This window comes from Salarias fasciatus, chromosome 5, assembly GCF_902148845.1.
Source record: "Salarias fasciatus chromosome 5, fSalaFa1.1, whole genome shotgun sequence".
NCBI classification, from domain to species: domain Eukaryota; kingdom Metazoa; phylum Chordata; class Actinopteri; order Blenniiformes; family Blenniidae; genus Salarias; species Salarias fasciatus.
In genome coordinates, this window is record NC_043749.1 from 28010645 (window position 1) to 28034213 (window position 23569).

Below are 23569 nucleotides of genomic sequence, written 5' to 3' on the forward strand. Positions count from 1 at the left end.
TTCTTTATGGCAAAGTCAAACTAACGATATCATCTCCAGCAGATTGTTCTCATGTAAACAGGCCTAAAGCTCATAAAACAACCCTGTAATGTGATGCACCGTGTCACTCATGGTGTTAGTCTGTGTAAATCACTGTAAACTGAGAGCTGAAAGTATTTGTTTGAGTGTGTAACTGAACACAGTTTGTGCAGATCTGAGTGGATCTCTCTTGCACCTGCGTCAGAAAGCTTCCAGGCTCTTTAAACAGGAAATGTTTACAGCAGTCTGGGAGCTTTGCTGCTGCACTGATTCCTCCAAGAAGCCGACACTGTTTGACTAAAAGTGCTCGGTCAGTTTCTTTGTTCTTCTCGTTTTAAGCGCGGGTTTTAGTTGGAAGTCTTTCTTCTTTTACCGATTCCCTGGAAAAGTCCCCCCATTCTGACCCCATCATGCTCCGGGCTCCTCTGTTTGTGTCCGTTCTTCAGTTTCTGGTGGTGGAGTTAACATTTTGCCTCATAGTGACGAAAACTGATCATTTCCGTAGGTTTTCACATCATGTGTAGACATCACAACGTCACCCTGGAAGAAGAATCCATCAGTGGTAAACATGCGATTGTCCATGTTTTCGAGACCAGAAGGTGTTTGTTTACTGCTCAGACCTCCAAATCTCTTCTGGAACGAGTCTGCGGCGTTGGCTCCTGCACGTAGAGCTGAGTCACTTGATGGAGGCAAACAGTGAACTTTACACAGCAGCTAATAAACCCGGAGTCGTAAAGCGTGTTTGTGTTGGCTGCTTCTGGATGATGAACGGACGCCTTGATGCCTCTTCGCTCCGGTGACCTCTGCTCCCGTTTGACTGCTGACCGGCTGACTCAGCGCTCTGAATAAAACATGTAAAGTGGGACCGAGAGACCCTCCGAAGGACACCCAGACACTTCCCATAATGCCCCGCTTCTTCTCCCTCGCCTCCGGACCGCTTCTCGTTTCTGTCTGTCTTCTTTCTCCTTTTTTCACTGCTTTCATTTCCCTCTTTGGTTCCACCTGAAAGCAGCAGGGCTGTAATATTCAGGGCATCGGGATTCAGAAGATAAATGCAGCGCTGACAGATACTTCTGAGGAGACGTTATCGATCCGCGCGGCGTTTGACAGGAAATTCATCAGCTCATCACAGCGCCGATTGATTTTATGCGTGAGAAACATTCGCAGTGTGGAGGCTGCTGCAGGACGATGAGAGAGGGAGACAAACACGGGCCTCACAGCATCAACCTCACGTCGTCATTAAAGCAACCGGCTTTCGTCTAACGGTGAACTTTAATCAGAAGTGGCTGAATATTTCAGATCCCTCAGATAAACGACGCTGCGTTAATGAGCGGCGTTCTCATTGAGAGGCGACAGCGGCGGGACAGATGGTAACACACCCCGCAGCTCGTTCCGCCGCTGTAAATCTTCCTACTGTTGCTGGTATCCTTTCTTTTATTATGAATTCTCTCCAAGTTGTTGTGTCATTAATGGGATTGAAATTTGAAACTATGATGTGAATCATCCACCAGAGACTGTTAGACTGCTGGAATATATGATTCAATTCCTGCAGGAAATGCCAAAACTATCATATATATGTAACCTTTCGTAAAAGAATGATATCATACATGCCCTGGAACTAATGCATCAATACAATCCTTGTTGGATATCTGGTGACGGAGTCGTGCATTAACATGAAAGCAGGATGTTGTTGTTGGTTCTCATCTTAGTACTTCTTTTGAATTCATCTGGTCCTGTTATTCCAGGAAACCTAGTATTTCTATGCAGTAACCATGGGCACAGGACAGCTCAGACCATGTTTTTGATTGTCTTCTGGCACGCTGACAGCTCTCCAGACAAATAAGCTCTGCTAACGCCAACACAAGACTTTATCATTCACTTAAAAATGCAATTTTTTTCTCACTTTTAAAAACAAGAAAACACTGAAATTCAGAAAAAAAAAACAAACCAACCCACAACTCAGAAAGCTCTCCTTTCCCCGGAGCAGCATAATCTAAAACAATCATGTTGAGAGGTTGAACCCAGAGAACCCAGAACTGTACAAGATACCATCAAAACACGCGTCTGAACAAGAGGCGGATTTCTGCGAGATTTTCATACCGAAACTCTCAAACGGGGGAAAAAAACCCATCCAGAGTGTTTAGTTCAGCTGGTAGCCTCCAGTGTTGTATTGAATCATTCATCAGCTTCTAAATTTGCCGGCTACTGTAAGCCGTGTTCGCAGCGGCTGCAGGCTTTGTCTTTTCCATTTGGGTCAGAGTCGAGTCCTCTCTCGCATTAACACGGCAAACTCCTGCACGGGGGGAACGACCCGGGGCGGCCGCGCAGTCGGATTGATAGTAAAGAGAGGGAACTCCACCCATCACGCGCTCCGCTGCCATCCGTCCGTCCGTTCATTCACGGTGTGTTCTACGGGCAGACGGGCAGGTAAAAGACAGCGCTGCTGCAGGATGAGTCAAACCTGTACAGTTGCATAAGTGCATTAGCAGACCGAAGCCTCGGGACAGAATCGACTCGGCTCCTTTGTGGTCTGGAAAAAAAAAAAAAAGCCAGACTTGGCTCGTACTCCAAAAAATTAAGAGACGGCCCATAGTTTCCCAAAAAAACAGGACACACAAGAGTAAGTACCTCAGAATGATTTAATTATTCTGCCTCGCAGCTTCCTTTCACAGTCATTTGTAGAGCCGCTGCAAATTAATACAACCTGCGAGGCTGAAGAACAGACGGATCTTTCTTCTTTTGGTGGAGAACCCACGCCACAAAATGCTTCTTCAAACAGAACCAAGCAATTTCTGAGTGGTTCTATATCATGAAGAAGGAGAGAAAACAGGAACTGACACGTTTACAACAGTTCTCTGAAGAACACAGCACTAAAATAGTGGCCTGCATTCGTGGTGTTAAAGTGTTTACGATGGATTTCTGTCAAAATGTCGTCACTGGAATGTGAAACTGTGATCTAGCAATAATGGATGGATGGATTGTGGCTCGTCATTTTTGACGCCACAACATAAACAGTTCAAGTAAAAAGTTGCAGTTATTTTGCAAAAAATTAACTTTTTAGTTTTCTCAAACTTACTGCTTGTGCTTCCGTTGCCAACTTTACCCAAACTGTGACACCAGAAGAGTTTAATAGAGAACTCGTAGGAGGTCGTTTAAAAACTGAAACAGTGTTTCATGGAGGTTTTCATTGTCTCTATTTCTCTAGTATCGTTCTCTCGAACCTCCTCCTGTGCTTCTTTATTTATAGCCGGATTTTCTCTTACTTAGGGTCACTTATCTGGAGACGGAGCGACACGTCGAGAAAAACAACATCGTCTGTGCAGCTCAGTGTAAACATTCCCAGCCAGTACAATGCTGCTGCGTGTGTGTGTGTGTGTGTGTGTGTGTGTGTGTGTGTGTGTGTGTGTGTGTGTGTATGCGTGCGCTACTTTTTTACTTTGAGGCTGCAGGCGATGTGAAGGAGGACGCAGTGTTTGTCTTCAGCAGCCAACATGACTCACTGAGCCCAAGCACAGTTTGTACGAGGATCCATCAGATCAGCAGAGAAGAGCCAATCACACAAACACACACACATATACATTTATACACACATGGACAAACACACACACATTACAGCACTGGGAGGAGTTTATGCCTAAATTCCATACCTATTGATGGAAGCAGCACGTCATTACGTTTCAGTGTTTGTAGCTTCTACTACATCTGAATCTGGCGTGATTCTCCCACCACACTGCAGTGAGTAATCTGATTACAAATCCACCTCTCAGAGTTTGTGGAAGCAGATGGTTCAATCAGAGCAGCAACGCAGAGTCAGCGCCGCAGTGATTCGTCATTAACAATCGTTTGGGATTACGAAAGAAAGAAAACATGGTAGGACTTGTAACGTTGGTAAATATGAGAATTATTTTTTTTTTTCTCTTTTTGTTGTTTTTATTCAAGTTTTTCTTTTGTTTTCCAAAAAACTTGAAGACACTTCCATTAAAAAAGTATAAAACTTTACGTGTGTGTTTTACTGCAAACCAAAGTGCTTCGTATCAAGGGATTAAGAAATTATCATTTCCTAATCCCTCCATGCCTATTTGTTAACAACAGCAACAACTACAGAGCAACAGAGGGAGGAGGAGGAGGAGGAGGAGGAGGAGGAAGAGGGGGAGGAGGGGAAGGAGTGCAGCCGCCTTGTGCTGCTGTAATTGATTTGTTTGTAGTTGAGCAGGAGGAGAAGGAGGCCTGCTGGTGACAAAAGAAGCATTAGTCTGGATTAATTAGAAGGAATTCTGATGGACAAAAACAATCCTCCTCTTCCTCCTCCTCTTCTTCCTCCTCCTCCAGATGATGGACAGACATCCTCACGGCACTTCTCCCGTCTACCTGTGGATTTCCTCAGTACACTGAGAATCCCTCTTATTGGATTACACTGTAAAGTAAATTAAAGTGTCTGGCATTCATCCCCAGAATGAATTTTCCCCGACCGCCTACCTCCGATCATCCCGTCCTACAGCTACACATCCATCCATCCATCTACAGCTCAGGTGCCGGACACGACCCCAGCTGACAGGTCAAAGGTGACTGGTCCATCACAGGTCATCAGATTACACTGCTCACGTGACCAATCAACTAATCTGACCACTCAACAAATCAAGTAATAATCAAAAATGTTCCTTATCAAAGAGTTACCTTTAAACTCTGAACATGCAAACTCTTACTCAGGACATTTTGTTTTTTTAGAACCACTAAATCCCAATAATTATACGCTAATATATAAATAAACCTTAAATGGATTCTAGTTCCATTACCTCTACTTAGAGAGCACATTCCAGAAGATTCCTTTCACACATGGATGAAATACAGGACAGATACGTATACGGCAGATGTATTTCTGGAAGCTATTTCAATCTTGCAGTCAGATTTGGTTTGTATACATTTTCATCTTCTTATGTGGTTTGAATAAATGCCTCCCTGCAGATATTCTGAATAATTTAAGTCCTGTTTGTTTCGTTTCGCTTCAGTTAGAAAACTGAGGGATGAGGCTCCGGTCTGCGCGTCCTAATCTCACCGTGACGTTCATCCAACTCCATCCCACCATTACCGCAATTAAATTTCAGGAATTAACAGAAATACTGGCTGATCCTGAGCAGGAGGAGGAGGAGGAGGAGGAAGATGGATGAGGGAGGAAAGAAACAGGGAAAAAGGATGGAGGTGAGAAGCAAGTGAAAGCAAGATGGGGGGGTGAAGTGGGAGGTGGGGGGGGTGAGAGTGGGGGTGGGGGGGGGCCTCAGGCGACTGTTAAACTGACTTAATCAGATCAACGTAGTGACCTGGATAAACTCTGCCTGAATGGAACTCAGAAAACACACAACTACTCACATAACTAACCAGCCCCCGAGACTACAGCCCCGTGTGTGTGTGTGTGTGTGTGTGTGTGTGTGTGTGTGTGTGTGTGTGTGTGTGTGTGTGTGTGTGTGTATATACGTGCATGCATGGAACGTTAGCAGTAAGATCAAAGAGGAAAAGTTGAAAACAAAAGATAAAAAGTGAAGGAGGAGCCGACTCAGAGTAGAAACTGCTCTGAAAACCATCATGAACAGGTTACCGTCACAGTAATCAGATTACTATGATGAAATTAGGAACCGATTCAAATGCTCTGGAAAGTTTCACTGGACTTTTTACTTCTACATTACATGGTGTAACTTCAGCTAACATCCAGATAGAGCATCTTCCTCTGATGTAACTTCAGATTAACTTTTTAAAGTAGCTGTTCATTCTGTGAGCAGTTCCACTGGTCGTTAATAATTGGTGCTGCTTTCCACACAAGCTGCTTAAAACACGGAATACATTTCTGTATCTGGATTACTTTAAAATGCCATTTGGTGGTTTTGTAAATGACCTGATCAACCGACGCGTAATTCATGCATGTTTACTCATTAGGAGATAATAAACTGCGACAGTCTGGTTTTTACGTAACATTTCCTCGCCGTGCCGTGGAGGTCGCGTTTCTCTTACTGTCACTTCAGATTCCCAAAATCCCCATCGGGCCTCGGAGCACCAGCATCACTCACCAACTGGAATTTGATCTGATGATGGAAATTCATGAAACGTCAGCGGCTGCTCGGAGGCATCGAGCAGATCTAACGAGGATTCCTCCTGGAACAGACCTGAACATACAGACCAGGCCGAAAACGTCAGGACGCCGTGTTGAATGTAAACAATAACAGGATACAACGATCTGCTATTCTCATTCAGCCATATGGGGAGGGGGGATAATGGATGAACTTACTTTCATTTTCTTCTATTTTAAGACTTCAATCGGACTAATTTGGGTCCACAGAATGGATTTAAGCAAATCTGCAGGTGCAGACGTTCTTTCTTTCCACAGGACCAAACAGAATCTGGATCTGTGAACCGAGCCGAGGCTCCGACAGTTCAGCTGCTCGCTTTAGCATGAGGACAACCCAGAGCCGGTATGTGATTAAAATTACATTCAGATTTAGTTACTGGCTTTCATTCGAGCAAAACGAGACAGAAAGATTTTTTATGAAATGACCTTTGACCTCTGAGTCGAGGCTGACAGCGGCGCTCCGCTGAGGTGAGACCTGAGTTTGATGTCCATCGGAGGGGAATCACACAGACAGCCTGATGACGATGAAGAGTTTCTGAAAACAGGAGGAAGGAGTGACGCAGCGAGGAGGACGGCTCGGCGGCCGGCCGCCACGGTTCACCGGGTTCGCCGCGTTTTGTTCGCCGTTCCTCTGCAGCCGTGTACATGAACATGCGCTTTAACGCATCGGCGCACAATCATGCGCGCCGCATGTGGAGGTGTGCCTGAGCCCGGGGACGGGGGGAATGTGCATGTTAAGCGTTCCTGGCAGCGTGCGGTCGGGCGTCGCTGCATTGTTGCAGGTCGCTCCTCTCGGTGTGGCGATGGCGTCCGGCGCAGTGCGGCTGCCACTCGGTGCCTTAAAGGTGCTGTAGGCAGGATTTTGCTAGTCAATGCGAATTTTTCTGAGTTTTCTTTGGATTAAATGTTAGAGTATCCATTGATAATCCTTTAGGAGTGTAGCATAATTGCACTACCGCGAGGGCGCAGCGTTTCCATCTGTCTCTGTTCTGAGCTGAAAATCAATCTCGACAGCTCCAGGTATCTTTGACCAATCAGAAGAGCCCATGAGGCTCTAACCGTGATTGGTCGAGGGGCGTTCGTCACACGTTCTTGTGGGAGGGGCTTAACTTGCGTAAGGGTGTGGTGTCAGAGAAAACAGGACAGGATTGGCTGTGCTGGGTTTCAAATCGCCATCTTAGATGGGTCAAATCGACATCTTGCTTAGGTAAACCCAAGCAAGATGGCTGTTATGCGGAATCCTGCCTACAGCACCTTTAACAGTTCTGCAGATATAAAACATGTGCTGGAACGAAAACCCTGGACACGGCTAACGCTCAGACCAAAAGGTTCACCGTGGTCGACAAGTTTCAGTCTTCCTCCACATGAACGCTGTGAAAGGAATCTTCCTGCATGTCGAGGCTTCAGATCTGATTGTTAGAATGATTTTCTCAACGGTCGAGGAACAACTGGAGGATTCTCTGAACTCTGAACGCTGAATCCCATCGTCCTCCTCATCCTCCTCTTCCTCCACGTTCTCGCCGTCATTTCGCTCCACAATCTGTCGGGCCGATCATCCGAGCGAGGAGACGAGGGGACGGGGAGGAGTAATGAGGTCAGTGGCACTTCTCTTCCACGGATGACGGAGGGATGAGGATGAGGATGAGGATGAGGAGGAAGATGCTCTGGGCCTTCTCTCCCGCTTTTACTCCACACACACTTCACAAAGTCTGCTCACCCCTCTTCCCTCTGTCACCTCGCGTTACTTCACCTCGCTTCCCTCCAACACTTCAAACAACCTTCCTCCCTCCATCCCTCCATCTCTTATCTTTCATCTCGGCCTGAAAAAAAACTCTCTCCATCATCTCACTCTCCTCTTATATTTCTTTGAATTTTTTCATGTCGTGCGATGTTCTCTCTCAGTTACCTTCCTGGAGGGGCAGGACTTCACCAACGTAACAAGCACGACAAGCGCGCCCCGGCAATGAAAACTAAAAACAGGCTGAACTCATGGGTGAGGCAGAGGCTTTATCACTTCTTAAGATGGAGGAAAAAGTCCAGTTCAAAACTGAAGTAATTTAAATTAGATTTGGAAATAGACGGATTTCTTATTTTATTGGAGCAGCCATAGATACCAGTTGAGGTCACCTGACTAGAAAGTAGATTTTAAAACACTACTGAGACCTTGAGAAGGATTAAAAAAAGGTAGCGGTCCAAAGCCCTTAGACTCTCTTTATGTGATGATATTTTCAATTGAAAAGGCACAACTTTCACCGTGTTTTGCAGTGTCTGCTCGCGTAACATGACTCGGCGTTACTGAAAATGCAACTTTTTGAAAAAGGTGGAATTTCTTTGAACCCACACCTGTTTCCGTCTTCTTTAAAAGGGCAAAAACGCAACTTTCTAAAAATGCTACGTAGACGGACGCTGCTACTGCAGATGGAACCACGGCCGTAGTAAATAGTTCTTCTGCACATTAGAAGAAGAATCTGGTTCAGTTGAAACAACTACGTGGAATTATCTCTTTCCTTCTGCTTCATCTTGATTCTGTTCATCCTCCCTCTGCAGCCGATCATTTACCTCCGTTCAGATTCATGTTCCCTCCTCAGTGATGACAGTCCTGCTCGTGTCTCGTCCAGACCGGCACCGCTCTGAAAACCAGCGAGCTCAATGGAATATCTGACTGAGCGGCTGCAGAAAGGATATAAAACAGTAAGTGAAAGCTGCCATGTAATTAACCGCCACGCTGGCTTCCTTTATTCTTCTTCTCTGCACACGAGCACAGCTGATGCAAACTTTAAGATGTGGGATTAAGAGAGTCTGAGGAGGGAGTTACTGGAGGTGCGTTTCCAGCGGCTGAAGCCGGAGCGAAGCCAGTTAAATGTCATCTCGGCCCACTGAGGGGAGAAACTGCTGCGAGCGCTCCGCCACTCTTCCAGCTGCTGGTCCTCCTCACAGTGCGCACGACGCTGCACGTTAAACCACGACGCTGCACGTTAAACCACGACGCCGCACCTTAAACCTCCCCAAAGGGACCAAACACACTTTGATCAGAGCTGTTTCCAGAATGTTGTGGTGTCAGTGACTCTGAGCACAGCTGCTGTGTTAACGAAACCCCGAAACGCAGCAAAGTTTTGCATTTTCACTTGAAATCAAGCAAACAGGGCTTGGTATGGTAATAGATTACTTTACGCCCCCCTGCAGCCTCCCAGTGTGTCACACAGTGGCTGTGTGACGCTTGTCGGCCACATTAAACCTCCAGCTTTTTCACTTACACAAAGGTTTCTCTGGGTCAAGGTACAATTTGAGCTAAAAGGGCAAAAGAGGCAGAAAAAAATCAGGAGGGGGAGGCGAACGGAGCCGGCAGCGTGCACTCACACACTCCTCACACACTCCCATCTGTCACTAACATTTTCAATTCCTCCCCGGGAAAAACTAAAGAGCCCATTTTGGAAAAAAATGATGCATGCCGACAAGACAAACTCCCGCGTTGTTTCATAAGCCCCAGGCTGCGAGCAGAGACAAAAACCTTCATGTAATCCCTCAGTGTGATTCTGCATCCTGCAAATCAGGCTCAAATCGTTTACTCCTTCTTTAAGCGATATTATTTGCCAAAAACAAGCTCAGAATGTGAAAAACCTTTTATACCCAAAACTAAAAGGCAGTGCGAACATATTATTCACAAACACACATTAAATATGCAGGAAGACAATGACTGCGACTGGAACAAAGAGCCATGTGACTGATTTCATCTGATGGATGAAAAAAAAGGTTTTTAGAAACCCCACAGGCAAATAAAAATGTCAAATTTCAATGTTAAAAAAAATTTAACATCTAAAAAAAAGCTGCACTTTAAACTACAGATGATTTCTGATGATTCTGAGCTGATTATTATCAGACGTAATAAAATAAACCGATGAAGGAAACACTGCAAGATGATACTTGATATAATTGCAGCACAAACACTGTGTGTGTTTGTGCTGCAAACACACAGAGACACACACACACACACACACACACACACACACACACACACACACACACACGTGGCCCAGCCCCCCACCCAGCCTCTCTAACCCACTCACTGTCCGATCATAATAATGTGGGGCAGGGAGATCAGCCAGATGTTTACTGTGTGTGTGTGTGTGTGTGTGTGTGTGTGTGTGTGTGTGTGTGTGTGTGTGTGTGTGTGTGTGTGTGTGTGTGTGTGTGTGTGTGTGTGTGTGTGTGTGTGTGTGTGTGTGTGTGTCAGGCTGCAGGCTGCACTGAGTTTCTGAACTCAGGTAAGCAAACAGTGAGCTCTTTCTCACAATGTGTATCTTCAAAAAAAACAACAACAAGAAAATGTACTCTGTAACAAGAAAGGATGGAGAAGGAGGAAGACAAGGAGAGAGGAGGAGGAGGAGGAAGGGAAGGAGGAAAAAGAATGGCGTAGAAGAGAGGAGGAGAGGAGAGGGGAGAAGTGGAAGAGGAGTAGAGGCAGGAACAGGTGATTAGGAAGAAGAAGAGGGGGAGGAGGGATGTATGTGGAGGAGGAAAAGGAGGAGGAAAACGGAAAGAGGAGGAGGAGGAAAGAGGAGTATTAGTGTGTTGTGGTGTACAGATGGCCGGGATGCTGCTTTCTGCCCTGAAAGTGGAGCAGTGGGCTAAACCTCCATTACACCGGCTTAGAAACACACTAATCACTGAGTGTGTGTGTGTGTGTGTGTGTGTGTGTGTGTGTGTGTGTGTGTGTGTGTGTGTGTGTGTGTGTGTGGTGTGTGTGTGTGTGTGTCTAATCTGAACTCTCTGCCTCGATCTGCTAACACACACATCCATTCATGACTCTCACCGTCCATTCCCAAAAATTTGGGATTAAACTCACACAGTGTTTCACTCCGAGTGGAACATTAACAACATGTCACATGGTCAAACTGAGACATTCTCGCTCTTCGTGGAAAATAGGAGCTTATTCTCAAGGAGGAACTCATCAAACATCATGAAACCATGTAACTCGCAGTTAAAAAAAAAAATTCACTGTGAAAATTTGAGGTTGAAAACCAAAAAATATCTTATAATAAAGTCTGCAGTTAAAAGTCATGTGGAGCCAGAAGAGGAAATGTCTCTCAGCACAATGTCAGCAGATCTCTGCAGGAGGAGCTGACTACAAACAATGTGAAGGTTTCAGGAATAGTGAATCGCGTGAGGTGCTCAACATTAATCACTATAAACTGTTCTCAGCGTTTCAGCAACATCTGGAATATCTGAAGTGTGTTTTTATCTTGTAGTCTGACTCCATTCTCAGTGTGTCCTGTTAGTGAAGCAGCGTTGAAACATCACGTCAGAGTCTGTTTTTACTCGTTCAATCAGACCCTCTGTCTGTCGTGAAAGAGGAACATCGGGTGACGGTTTAATAAAAGCACTTCATACCGGTGATATTTACATCGGCGTACCGAGCGGCGGCTCTCTGAGCCGCTCCAACTTTCCTCTCAGCTCATATGAAACAGTTTAATCATCCCCCTGCTGACTGATGAGCTCCTGATCCCAGCTGTTAGCCGATTCAACTGTGACCGCTAAGCTAGCAGCTCACCCTCAATGACATGTGTAACCCAACACCCTCCCCCGGAGGAGCAGCTGCAGTGCATCGTGGGAAGGAGGAGGAGGAGGAGGAGGACTGAACGGGCTGATTCAGCATTTTCTCTCCTTCCATGACATCCTGAAGCAGTTGCAGCGATCGGACACTTTAAATACGATAATCCGTTACTTCCTGAGACGAAGACGAACTCAGACAATCAACCAAAAAATAAATCTGTCATCGAAATAGCTCTTCTAACTTTAATGAAATATCTCTGAGTCTGAACACCCACAGTTGTTACTTAATCACATCAAAGTATGTGTCACTTCTCACTTTCGTGTCCGATGATCTTGAAAGTAGCAAATTAGACGACACACAATAAAGTAGAGCAGCCAAAAAACTTTTTTAGAGGAACGAGAATTGATTGTTTTTAACCTCCGCCTTTTACGATCCTTAAAGTAGTTCATGACACTTCTACCAAAGTAAACTTTCATACTAGAAAGTAAAGAGTCAACACGTACTTCAAGGAAATACTGATAAAAGTAACCAAAATAAATTCAAAATTTCACATAATACTTTCCAAACATGACTTATCTCAGAGTTGTGTAACTTTCAGGTTCTTCCCGTGGTTAGTAGGAACATACAGGTCTGATACTGCACAGAGAGCTCGTATTTGTAAAAGCACCCGATATAACCCGGAGAGTAGACGCAGAAACTGCATGGCGGTTTGCGACACATAGCAAATTAGAGTTAATGATATTTAATAAGTGCTCATATCGGTAGTCGGTACCGGCAAGTAGCTCACAGTTAGTACTCGTACTCGTCCTTTAAAAAAGGTGGTATCAGCGCTAATCGGTCCTAATTGTTAGTAAACGAGTGAAATGAGCCTTTGAGATGTTCGCTGTGGCTAACAGTTGGTCCAGTGAGTCGATAGAGAGAGACAGCAGCTCTACAACTCCTTTCATAACCAGTTAAAGCGACAATAAGGAACTTTCAGTTTTCTTTGATTTTGGCGGCGCCAGTGGACAAAAGCGGTAGTGCTTTGCCTGAAGGAATACCACAGTTCCCATGAGGACTAGCGCGTGGCGTGGTAAAATGCTGCTCCCGGTGGCGTGCTGTCGGACTGAACTCGCCTACATTTGTTTCCAGTGGCTGTGTGAAGGATGGATAGCGACGAGGTCATGAATCTAATGGTGGCTAAACAATGTTACATCATGATGCTGAAAATAAAGGTTTAACTTTGGTAAACGTAACTTTGTTTTTGTTCCGCTTCTCCCCCCTCGGAGACCACAGACATGACGCACGCTGTAAAGCAGTTCGCACATTTGGAGTTTTTTAATGTGCAGGGTTCCTACCACCCTCCTCACAGTTGCTCAGTCCAAGTGAAAGCAATGCTGACGCCCTCAGCCCGTGATAGAGGGGTCATTCAACTACTTGTAAGTCGATGTATCATCACAAAAGATAATAAAATGTTTTATTAAGGTGAAAAGTTATCAAATGTGACTTTAAAGTAACGATCTGTTGCTGCTGAAAGAAGCTGAGTCGCTCTGCCGATGATGTTCAGATCTTTTCTTTACTTAGAGATCTGAAAACATCCTCAAACATCTTGTGAGTCCAGTAAAGGTGAATGTAAATCTGTTGCTCAGTTTGAGCCCTGCAGTCTCCTCTGCCTGCATCTGCATCGCTCCTTCTTTTCTAATTAAAACTTCCAGAAACACAAAGTTACAGATGGAAAAGCTGTGAACTGTAAATCCCACTGATGATGTTTATCTCTTAAGAAGTTACAGAGACGATTGAGTCATCTTCGCCGCATCCATCTGCCGTCTGTCAGCGCTGCTCGCACGCTAACGCGCAGCAGCTGCAGCGGGCGGCGTGCACGGCGACTCCGGCAGGGCGCAGAAACACTGAAAACACTCCGCATATAACCACTGCTGCATCGAGCATTCAGTCAGAAAAGGCTGCCTGACACACACGAGACAACTGAGTCCCCACAGGTTAATGTGACACACACACACACACACACACACACACACACACACACACACACACACACACACACACACGGAAGGATGAACTGAGCTGCGGCAAATGTATTATGCAGCTGACACACTGAGCGGGTCTTAACTGAATGAACACACACACTTCGCAGAGTCACGCGAGGAGCCTGGTAAAGCTCACTGTGGTGAGCGTGTGTGTGTGTGCGTGCGTGTGTGAGAGAGAGAGAGAGAGAGAGAGAGAGAGAGAGAGAGAGAGAGAGATGTAGAGGGCACCAGCAGGTGTGTGTTTGTGTGTGTGCAACATCACATCAGCATGAATGAGGCTCCTTCATTCATCTGCTGCAGAGCACCAAGCGACACGTCATCTCACACCATCAGGATCTGATGTAGCTTTAACATCAGGGGTCACACACACACACACAACACACACACACACACACGCGAACTAATCAGGTCAATGGAAATGTCCGTCAGTCCGTTAGCTGGAGTTGGATAAGGATGGTACAGAGGAGAGAGGCAGTGTGAGTGAGTTTGTGTGTGTGTGTGTGTGTGTGTGTGTGTGTGTGTGTGTGTTGGGGGGGGCATTAAGACAGAGAGATGCACCCAACATGAAAAAGACCCCTGGTGAACAATGTAAAGTAGAGTTCAGTGTAATTTATGCTAATGGCTGTTAATGCTGACCCTGTCTAGCAGGATTCTCTCCCACGCACTCGTTCTCTCCATCCTTCACTCTCTCCTCCTTCTCTCTCCTCCTTTAACTCCATCTGCTGCCGCTCAGCAGGCTTCATCTCGGAGCAGGCAGAGACGACCTTCAGTCGTCAGGCAGAGGAAGCGTCTGCTTCATACCTGCCGTCGCCATGGAAGTAATCTGATTACAGCCGCTGTTCTCCTCCAGTGCCAGAGAGGCAGCAGGAGGTAAAGTCGAGGGAGAAATCGATCAACCTGACCGGCTTCTGTAACAGAACGCTACATTTAGTGGAGTCAGCTTCGGGCCCCGCCCCTTTCTCCGCCCACCAATCAGTGCAGAGCAGGCAGCTGACTGACAGGAAGCAGAGCCGAGCGCCGCTGACCTCTGCTTTGTTCCCCTTCGCTCCTCAACCTCCAACATTCAGCGACACCCATTAGCGCCACATTATAGTAATTCAATTGGAGGCCTCCAGCGTGTGTGCACGCACACGTGCACGCACACACACAACACACGCCACAATGGAATCAAATCGAGCTAAATATGCAGCATTCATTCGCTAATAACACCTAAAAATAAAAGGACTATTGTAGCGCATTTAAGCCCCACATCTAATCAGAAGAGATCTGTGTTGTTTCAGATAATTAAAATGGACAAAAAGTCTACAAGCCACCACTTTATGTTAGAAAAAACAAACACGGAATTAAAATCTAAAGAAAGAATCTGATGAAACCACGGAGCAACACCATGAAGGGTTTTCCTGTCAGGACACTCCAGCTCAACCAGAATCTCTCCCCAGCTACTGCAGTCCGTCTGTAGGCTTCATGTTAAATATCAACATTTTAAAGGTTCTCACGAGGAGGAAAGCTCCAGAAACATGCTGTGGTTTAAATGTGCGTCTTATTCAATGCAGCACAGGCTGTGAACGGGCCGGATAATGAAGTGAAGAGAGGATTTCTGTGAATAAATAATGACAGAGGCGACTTTATGAATACCGGCCTTATAAAACCCTGCAGACAGTCGATGTTCCAAGTGAGAAAGCATCGGTTTTCATTTCAGAATAAGTCTATGTTATGAAAATAGGACCAGGACCAGGAGGATCTGGACTGGGAGTCATGACTCTGTGGAGGAAAACGTTCTTATTGTCCGTCCACTGATCATGAGCAGAACAGCTGTTGACTAAGGCTGAGGTTCACAGTGCAGGAGTAGAGTTTCTGCAGTCTACACAGATATGGAGTCAAAGTGTTTCCAGAAAGTTTCCATTGTCGCGTAAAAGGAGCCTTAATCTTCTCTTAATTCCATTCATCTAAATAGGGGAAATTTAGTAATTTTATTAAATAATCAATTAAAAAAATACATGTTATTTAATTTCATTCTTCTGTTTTAACAGTTCAGTTCATGTCCGAAGTGCGTAAAAGAAGATTTTTTTTCTCTCAGATTAGCAGCTGTGTTTCTCTGTTAAAATTCTCTGAGTAAAGAAGTCGGCATGTCCGAACCTTGATGAGCGACTGATTGAAAAATAGCAGCTTTGTTTTCAGGATTGAGGATAATCGAAGGTGACGTGAAACTGAAGCTCCGTCAGATAACGGCTGAATAAAGTGGGCTTGATGGATGGAGCGCAGCAACGACCACGTCCATTAAAAGACTTCATGTGAAATATTCATTAGATTGAGAAGGGAGTAAAAAAAAATACAGACTGAGATGAAATATGAGGAAGTAAAGAAGTAAAAACTCCTGATTATGAAAAGAAACAATAAATCACCGTATTGTTATCACACTATAATCTGACTGGAGCAGTGCATTCTGGGTTGTAGCTTTATTTAAAAGAAAAGTTCAATTAGTTCAATGACACATAAGAAAGGTGGAACTTTAACAGACAGAAAGAAGTCTGGATATCTGTATTTCAGCTGAATTTGAATTTCATTTTGCATGCATTGATAACTGTTTAAAAAAAAAAACGAGGAGAACAATTAAAAGTCAAGTTTTTCTTCCTGTTCTTGAGTCTGACTGAGTAAGGAAAGCCTCTAACACCTCGTCTCTCTTTGCAGCTTGACCTCACCGATGGTAAAAGACTGAAGGAAGACACATCAGATTTTTTTTTTCAATAATCCTTAAACCAGCACTGAACTCAGCACGGCTGTAATGGATGTGCGTCCCTTCTGGACCGCCGCTCGGCGACCTGACGCCCACTCGGCTCGTGTTCGCCGCCCACCCCGTAATCCCCGACTCTCCGTCTCCACGCACTGAACCGGGCGGCGTTTAATGAGCTCGGACCTGAAGGTGAGAAAAACAATCAGTCCTTCAGGCTGGAGACTCCTCCGCCGCCTCCGCTGACTTGCTGTTTGTGCTTCTGAGCAAAGGTTGCTGAGTTTGTGCTGTTTTCCCCGAGGAGCAGCTCTTCTCTCTGGACAGATGACGGTGATGGAGGCAGACTGAACGGCCCACTGATTCTACCTTCATATCTTACCTCTTTCTTCTGTCACACTGCTGTATGTCTGTATATATTCAATTTAGCATTAAACCACCTACTTCCGTTTAGCTTGAGTTTATTATATGTTGTTTATTTCCTGGATCTGTTATCTTAAGACAATACTGTGATGTGTTGTTGTTTTCTCCTCTGAATAAATGATAAAAATCAGAGTTTATGTTCACATCATGGGAGGAAACGTGTGAATTAGACTGAAGTTAATTCTCTGTCTTTGACCAGGACTGATCTCAGATGCTTCAATCTGTGAGGAGGAAACTCGTCCACATGGAGAAAAGTGCTCCTGAGCAAAGCTCAGCTCACTGCGGGGATCGAACCTGGTGACCTTTTTATAGACGCTGATCGATGGGCAGAGCTGTAGGGGCAGTGGGGGGGCTGAACCCATGCCCGAGAAAGCTTAATATATACATATACATCCAGGAAAAATGCTCTTTAATTATGGAAACATGACTTTTCTCACTGAAACAGCTGTTGAGTCTGTCTGCATGTTGGTAGTTCAACTCCGCTGTTTCTAGATCATCGTCCTCCCTCTAACTGATGAAGCTTCAGCGAGCATCGTTTGGGTTCTGTCCTCCCTGAATCTACGCTCCGGCATTTAGACGCGGAGAAAATTGCAATTTGAAAACATATTTTGAGATTAAGTGAGAAGAAACCAGTGTGGAGCGGAGCAGCAGTCACCAGCAGTCATGCAAAAACTGGAGAATCCAGGTCAGACAAACAGAGAAAAAAAGCTGAAAGTTCAATGCGATGAGGCGTCGGTGCAACAGAAGCCTGCGGTTCAGTTCACGTTTTCAGAAAAGCCTCTCAACACACGAAGAAGCCGGACGAGGCTCCGGCCGGGCGGTTTAGAGTCAAACGTCTCCCGAAGAGGGAACAGAGCTCACTTCTGCAACGACCGCCGGTTTGAACGAGAGGCCAGAAGGGCCGATTCTCCAAACCACCGCTTCTCACCCTGCGGTCCGGGACCCTCGGGGGGTCCACAGAAATCAGAGAAACGGACAACTGTGGAACGAGCAGCAGAGCAGCCGGTATTAATACACGTTACTTCTGCCGCTCATCCCACAGACGCATGTTTCTTATGAAGGCAGAACTGCTTTACACTGACAATAAGCAGGTTAAAGCGTCACGACTGAAGAAACCGTCAAACAAACACGATTCCTTCACTTTGTGAAGGCAACAGTTCAAACTCGCAGAAGTAAAGAAGAAACAGACTTCACTTCTCTCAAAGGATTCGATTTCATCTGAAAACTGCTCAACAGGATGAGGGTGAGAGGAAGAGGAGGAAGACGAGGAGGAAGACTCCTCACGCTGCTGCGCTCACTGCTGACCCTGATGGGACCCCGACCCACACTTTGAGAAACACTTCAGGATGGAGCCGAGTCTGACCGAGTGAATGGAAGTCAATGTACTGTCCCCGTAAGGCATGGAAAGCAGTGTGTGTGTGTGTGTGTGTGTGTGTGTGTGTGTGTGTGTGTGTGTGTGTGTGTGTGTGCAGCAGCGTTCCAGAGGAGAGCTCCGTCGTCGTTATGGTTACACTCAGTTTCCGCCGACATGCTGGCAGGACTGGTAACACACTATCACCATAACAACTCCAACTCTCAGTTTACTAACACACACACACACACACACACACACACCACACACACCACACACACACACACACACACACACACACACACACAACTTTTTTCTCATGAACTCCAAATTAAAACTTTCTGGTTTTTATTCTCTTTCAAACTTTTTTTAAGTTTTCATCCTGACATCAGTGTGTGTGTGTGTCCCTCTGTGTGTGTGTGTGTGTGAGTTCAAAGGAGGAGTCGTCCTCTTGTGCATATAAACGAGACGAAGCGTTTCAGACATGAGCGCAGCTGAAAAACAGGATCCACGGGGGGCGATGGAGAGCCCGGCATCATTTCAAACACCGGCAGTCTCGTCCCCAGTCATCCCGGGACAGGAGCGCAGAGTGTGTGTGTGTGTGTTTCACCACAGTGCATGTCACTACAGTACGTGTCACTACAGTGTGGTGTGTGTGTTGTGTGTGTCTGTGTGTACATGTTTGCACTTCCAGTCAATAACAGTTAAAACAGTGATGAATTAATGATGTAATCTGGATCATTTAAGAAGAGAGTTTGTAGGTTTGTGCCTCATTGGAAGAGTGGAAGTAGAACAATCAGTAGATACACACATAGTAGAAGAGTTCTGCATCTGCTGTGAGAGGTAGATGTAGAATTAGGAGAACATGAATCAATAGATGTCAACGGACGGACAGATGGATGGATGGATGGATGGATGGATGATGGATGGATGGATGGATGGATGGATGATGGATGGATGGATGGATGGATGGATGATGGATGGATGGATGGATGGAGTTCGATCTCAGCTGAGCAACATGTTTGAATGAAGACCAAAAAACATTCTGAACTAGTTCAGTGTAAAATTGTCAAATATGAATGTGTACACACACACACACACACACACACACACACACACACACACACTGACCTAAATCCTCTGATCACGGACTGATTTTCCTGCTTGTATTTTCTATTTCAGATCTGGAGGGAGTGTGGATCTCCTCCTTGGAGAACGGTGTTTTGCCCCCGTGTGTGTGTGTGTGTGTGTGTGTGTGTGTGTGTGTGTGTGTGCAATGAGCACTGTGGATGTGGGTCACGATCGGAGCTCAGATCCTGGTCCGGGTCACACAGACCAGCAGGTCAGCCTGAGATGGGTGGAAACGTGCGGTGGACTGCAGCAGGACTGGACGGGACTGATGGAGGTAAACAGTCCCTGCTGACCCGTCACTGCATCGTCACATGATCACATCACAAACGTCAATCTGCACAAACAGAACCACGTTTACACGAGATGCTGGGAACACTACCAGGTGGGAGGTCGAAGTTCACAGCAGTCTCTGTGTGGGGGACCCCCCTGAAGGGGCCCCTGTTTGTTGTTTCTTAATGAAGAAGCCTCTCCATGTGTCATTGCTGTGTGAATAACCCCCTAATTAGACCCCTGCTGGCTGTTTATGAACTTTTCATGTTTTTTTAATGTTGTTAATTAACTTTTTTTTCTCAAAGATAGAGAAAAATGATAAGAATAAAAGCTGTAACCTGTCCAGACAGAGGAGTGAAACTGTATGTTGAGTTTATTAAAATGCTTCAATTAGATATTTAGGAATTTGTGAATCTGTACTGCTTTATATTCCTATGCATGGTTTGAAATAACAGAAATTGTTATTTTTTGCTCAGTTTGATGTCTGACGATGTGAACAGCAGATTGTTTTGTCAAAACAATATTTCAAAGTTGAAAACATTGATCATAATAAAGCAGATTTATAACAGATTTCATGTATGAAAAAAGGCACAAGCATCACCAAAACGTCAGCAGCGAACCATGTGCTTTAGTCACGCGTTACTGCAACAGTCGAGCAGTAACAGTTACTTTTACATTCACAGCATCAATAAGATAAGAGAGAGGACGATGTTTTTAACAGTCTGTGGAGTGAAAACTTGAACTTCAGTGTGTGTGTGTGTGTGTGTGTGTGTGTGTGTGTGTGTGTGTGAGAACGGAGTGCTGAGCCCTGGGGGAGGTGAAGCTGCTTTCAGGAGCCTCTATGGGCGCCACAAAGCTGCATTCATCCCGCTGAATGGCTGTTTTCTACACCAGCTCTGGTCATCCCAACTCCAATGGAGCGGCTCTATGAGCGAGCACTCTGCCTGCCTTGGTATGCAAAGGCTTACCCAGCAGAAAACACACACACACACACACACACACACAACACACACACACACACAGTTCATGACAGTGACGTGCCTCTCCTGCACATTTCCTGGGACTTCCTGGTTCCTCTGCTCTGTGAGCAGGAGGACCTGACAGCTGGATTCACCACAGGGTGTTCAGATTACCTGGTCCACCAAACACAGAGACTGAAGCATGCTGGGTAATTCTTGGACCATCACAGGGGTCCACTGCACCACATTTACTGCTCCTGATCCAACACAGCACCGCCTGACCTGCACACTCAAACCACTTCACCACGATCCACCAGAGCCCGGACACTCAGGGAATCGAACAGAGTGACCGACATTTCCTCTGCAGTCTGCTAAGAGGAAGTCCACTCATCCACTTCCTGTCTGCAGACCATAGGAGGAGGAGGAACCAGGAGACTACGACCAGAGTTAAAGCCTCCATGGAGAACAAACACACCGACACATCTGCATTACTTTACATTTCCAAAGGTCTGGAAAACAGTTACGCCTCAGGTTTAGTCCCAAAACCTTCTTCTGCTGTTATCTGGAACGTTCCCAGAATGAGATTATTTCCTCTTCTGCACATAATGAATCAGTAAACATTTGTTTACAAACCGTTGATAATTTCACCATCGTTTTGAAGAGCTGGTTTTGGTGGATCCACAGTATGAGCTGGATCTCTCTGGAAAATAAATCTTCTCTTTCTCATTCCATGATCTGCCAGACCGACAATGTAACTCCAAACCCGTCAGCTGCTTTCTAAAATTATTCCTGTGAACAATCAACCAACCTATCAACAATAAATGCTCCTAAATAAGCAACAATCCGACCAACCAACAATGAATGCATCCAAAATAACAGCCCAACCAACCGATACAGTAACTAAACAACAGGCCAACAAACTGACCACCCGACCAACCATCACTTAAAAGAATAACCACAGAATGAGCCACATTATAGAAAATACTGAATAAAACATAAAATATCACTAAAGTTACATCAGAACTCAACACTTTTACAACCAACAGTGTTATTTAATATCAGTATTTTTACTTGAGTAGAAAATGTATTTCCAACTCTGCAGGAAACAAACTGAACAACTGCCCAGTGTGTATCAATACACCACAAAACCGAAGAGTGTGTGTGTGTGTGTGTGTGTGTGTGTGTGTGTGTGTGTCCTGCACGGTCCTCAGCCCAGCAGCCGTGATGAGGATGAGGAGCTCCCGGTCCTGGTTCTCCTCCGGCCTCCTTCAGTCCCTCCAGACGCCCCGCGCTTCATTTCCTCACAAACTCTCCACACCCTCCCATCACGACCCGCTCCGTGGCGCAGGCAGCGGGACGCATCCATCCATCATCCATCATCCATCCATCATCCATCCGTCCACTCCACATTCCACGGCTGAAACCCGAAAAAGTGTCCCGCGGCAGCCCCGGAGGCTGAACCGGAGCAACACATCCATCACTCACCAACTCCGATCTTCTCGTCCTCCGTCGGCGTCCACATGATGCTGCTGCCTCAAACTAAATCCACCGGACGGGGGGAAAAAATCACCGCACGCGCCTCATGGAAGCGGCGGAGGATCCACCGGGGACGCGCGCACAAAGTTTCCCTAGGAGGTTCCGGGGGATGCTGGGAATCTGTCCTCTGGTGTCGGAGTTAAGAAGCTCCTTCCAGCCCGCGAGGACGAGAAGTGACGCTCAGTTGGGTTTGACGCATGGCGCAGCGCGCCGCTCCATGTCTGCACCGGCGAGGCGACCCCACACCGAGCCCGGGGTGTGTGTGAGTGTGTGTGTGTGAGTGTGTGTGAGTGTGTGTGTTAAAGTGCCATGAGGTCAGAGCGGCAGCAGATTAGGAAATCCTGAAGAAATTAAAAAAATAAAAGGTTTGTTTTCCAGAGAGCCCCGCAAAGTTGTGGCGAGCAGATGAAGAAGATGAAGAAGACTGGCAGTGATGAGAGAGAGAGAGAGAGAGAGAGAGAGAGAGAGAGAGAGAGAGAGAGAGAGAGACCACCGGATTAAGAGGATCAGCGAGAGAGGAGGGGGGAGAAGAGCAGGAGCAGGAGAGACGGACAGGAAGCGATGAAGACGTACAGAGGTGTAGTTTGTGTCGAGAAACTGTCACGTGACGTGACGTGCAGGTGAAGCGGCGCGCTGCGACACCGACAGGTGTGCCAAACGGAAGAAATTAGTCCGCGTGCCCCAGATGTGAAGGAAAAATGCTCCAAGAAACCAACATCAATTCAAAATATACAATATATATATTTCTATGACCACACACCCGGGTGTGTGGCAGAACAGTGTGTGCGTTGCGCCCTCGTGCGTCAGAACAGTGCCACTGACACAAAAGTAAATCCCTCTCACCCTGTCCATCCATCCATTTACTATTTTAAGTCACTGAAAAAGGTTTAAAAAGTTGATATTTCAAAGTCTTGACTTTTCCTTGATTTGACGTTGGTCATTGTTCTTCTTTTTTTATTTCGTAAACTTGAATTGCTACGTTGTTTTCCTCTGTACTAAGATAATTTGACAATTTTTGAAGAATTTTGTATGTCTTCTCCATCTGTGATGGTGGCTGGCTGCTGTTTCATTGTCAAAGTTACATCCTGTCTTATCTGCTTATTTGTTCTGAATAAAACTTGAAAAGAAAAACCTCTGACACCACACCACAGGAAAAGGTGAAAGGTGAATCCCTGCAGGTGAGCTGAGAGGGAAGGTTTGTTCTGACATTCAGATTAAGTCCCAGAATGTGAGAAAACCTGAAAAAATTCTTCAGTTTCTGGTGAACTAAATCTTTTGTTTTTCCCCTGAACTGAGCCTTACCTCCACCTCAGCCGTCCAGGCCTTCCAGGGACTGAAGCGCTCGTCTGGTTTATTGATCTGCAGAGCGACGCCGTCCGGAGCACCGGCTCCTGGAAGGACCAGCCAGGGAAGACAGGTCCGGAGTGAAGACCCCAGACAAACACGTCCAAAAGCAACCCGTAAAC

At 45.9% G+C, this 23569-nt stretch overlaps 1 long non-coding RNA gene across 1 annotated transcript in view; it reads right to left on the minus strand.

The window, feature by feature from the left end:
* Positions 1-22193, minus strand: part of LOC115388926 (uncharacterized) — a 39951-nt gene extending 17758 nt beyond the window's left edge. Inside the window, exon 1 of the long non-coding RNA XR_003931531.1 lies at positions 22053-22193. This is a non-coding gene — a long non-coding RNA (uncharacterized LOC115388926). The remainder of the gene's footprint in view (positions 1-22052) is intronic.
* Positions 22194-23569: the final 1376 nt, after the last annotated feature.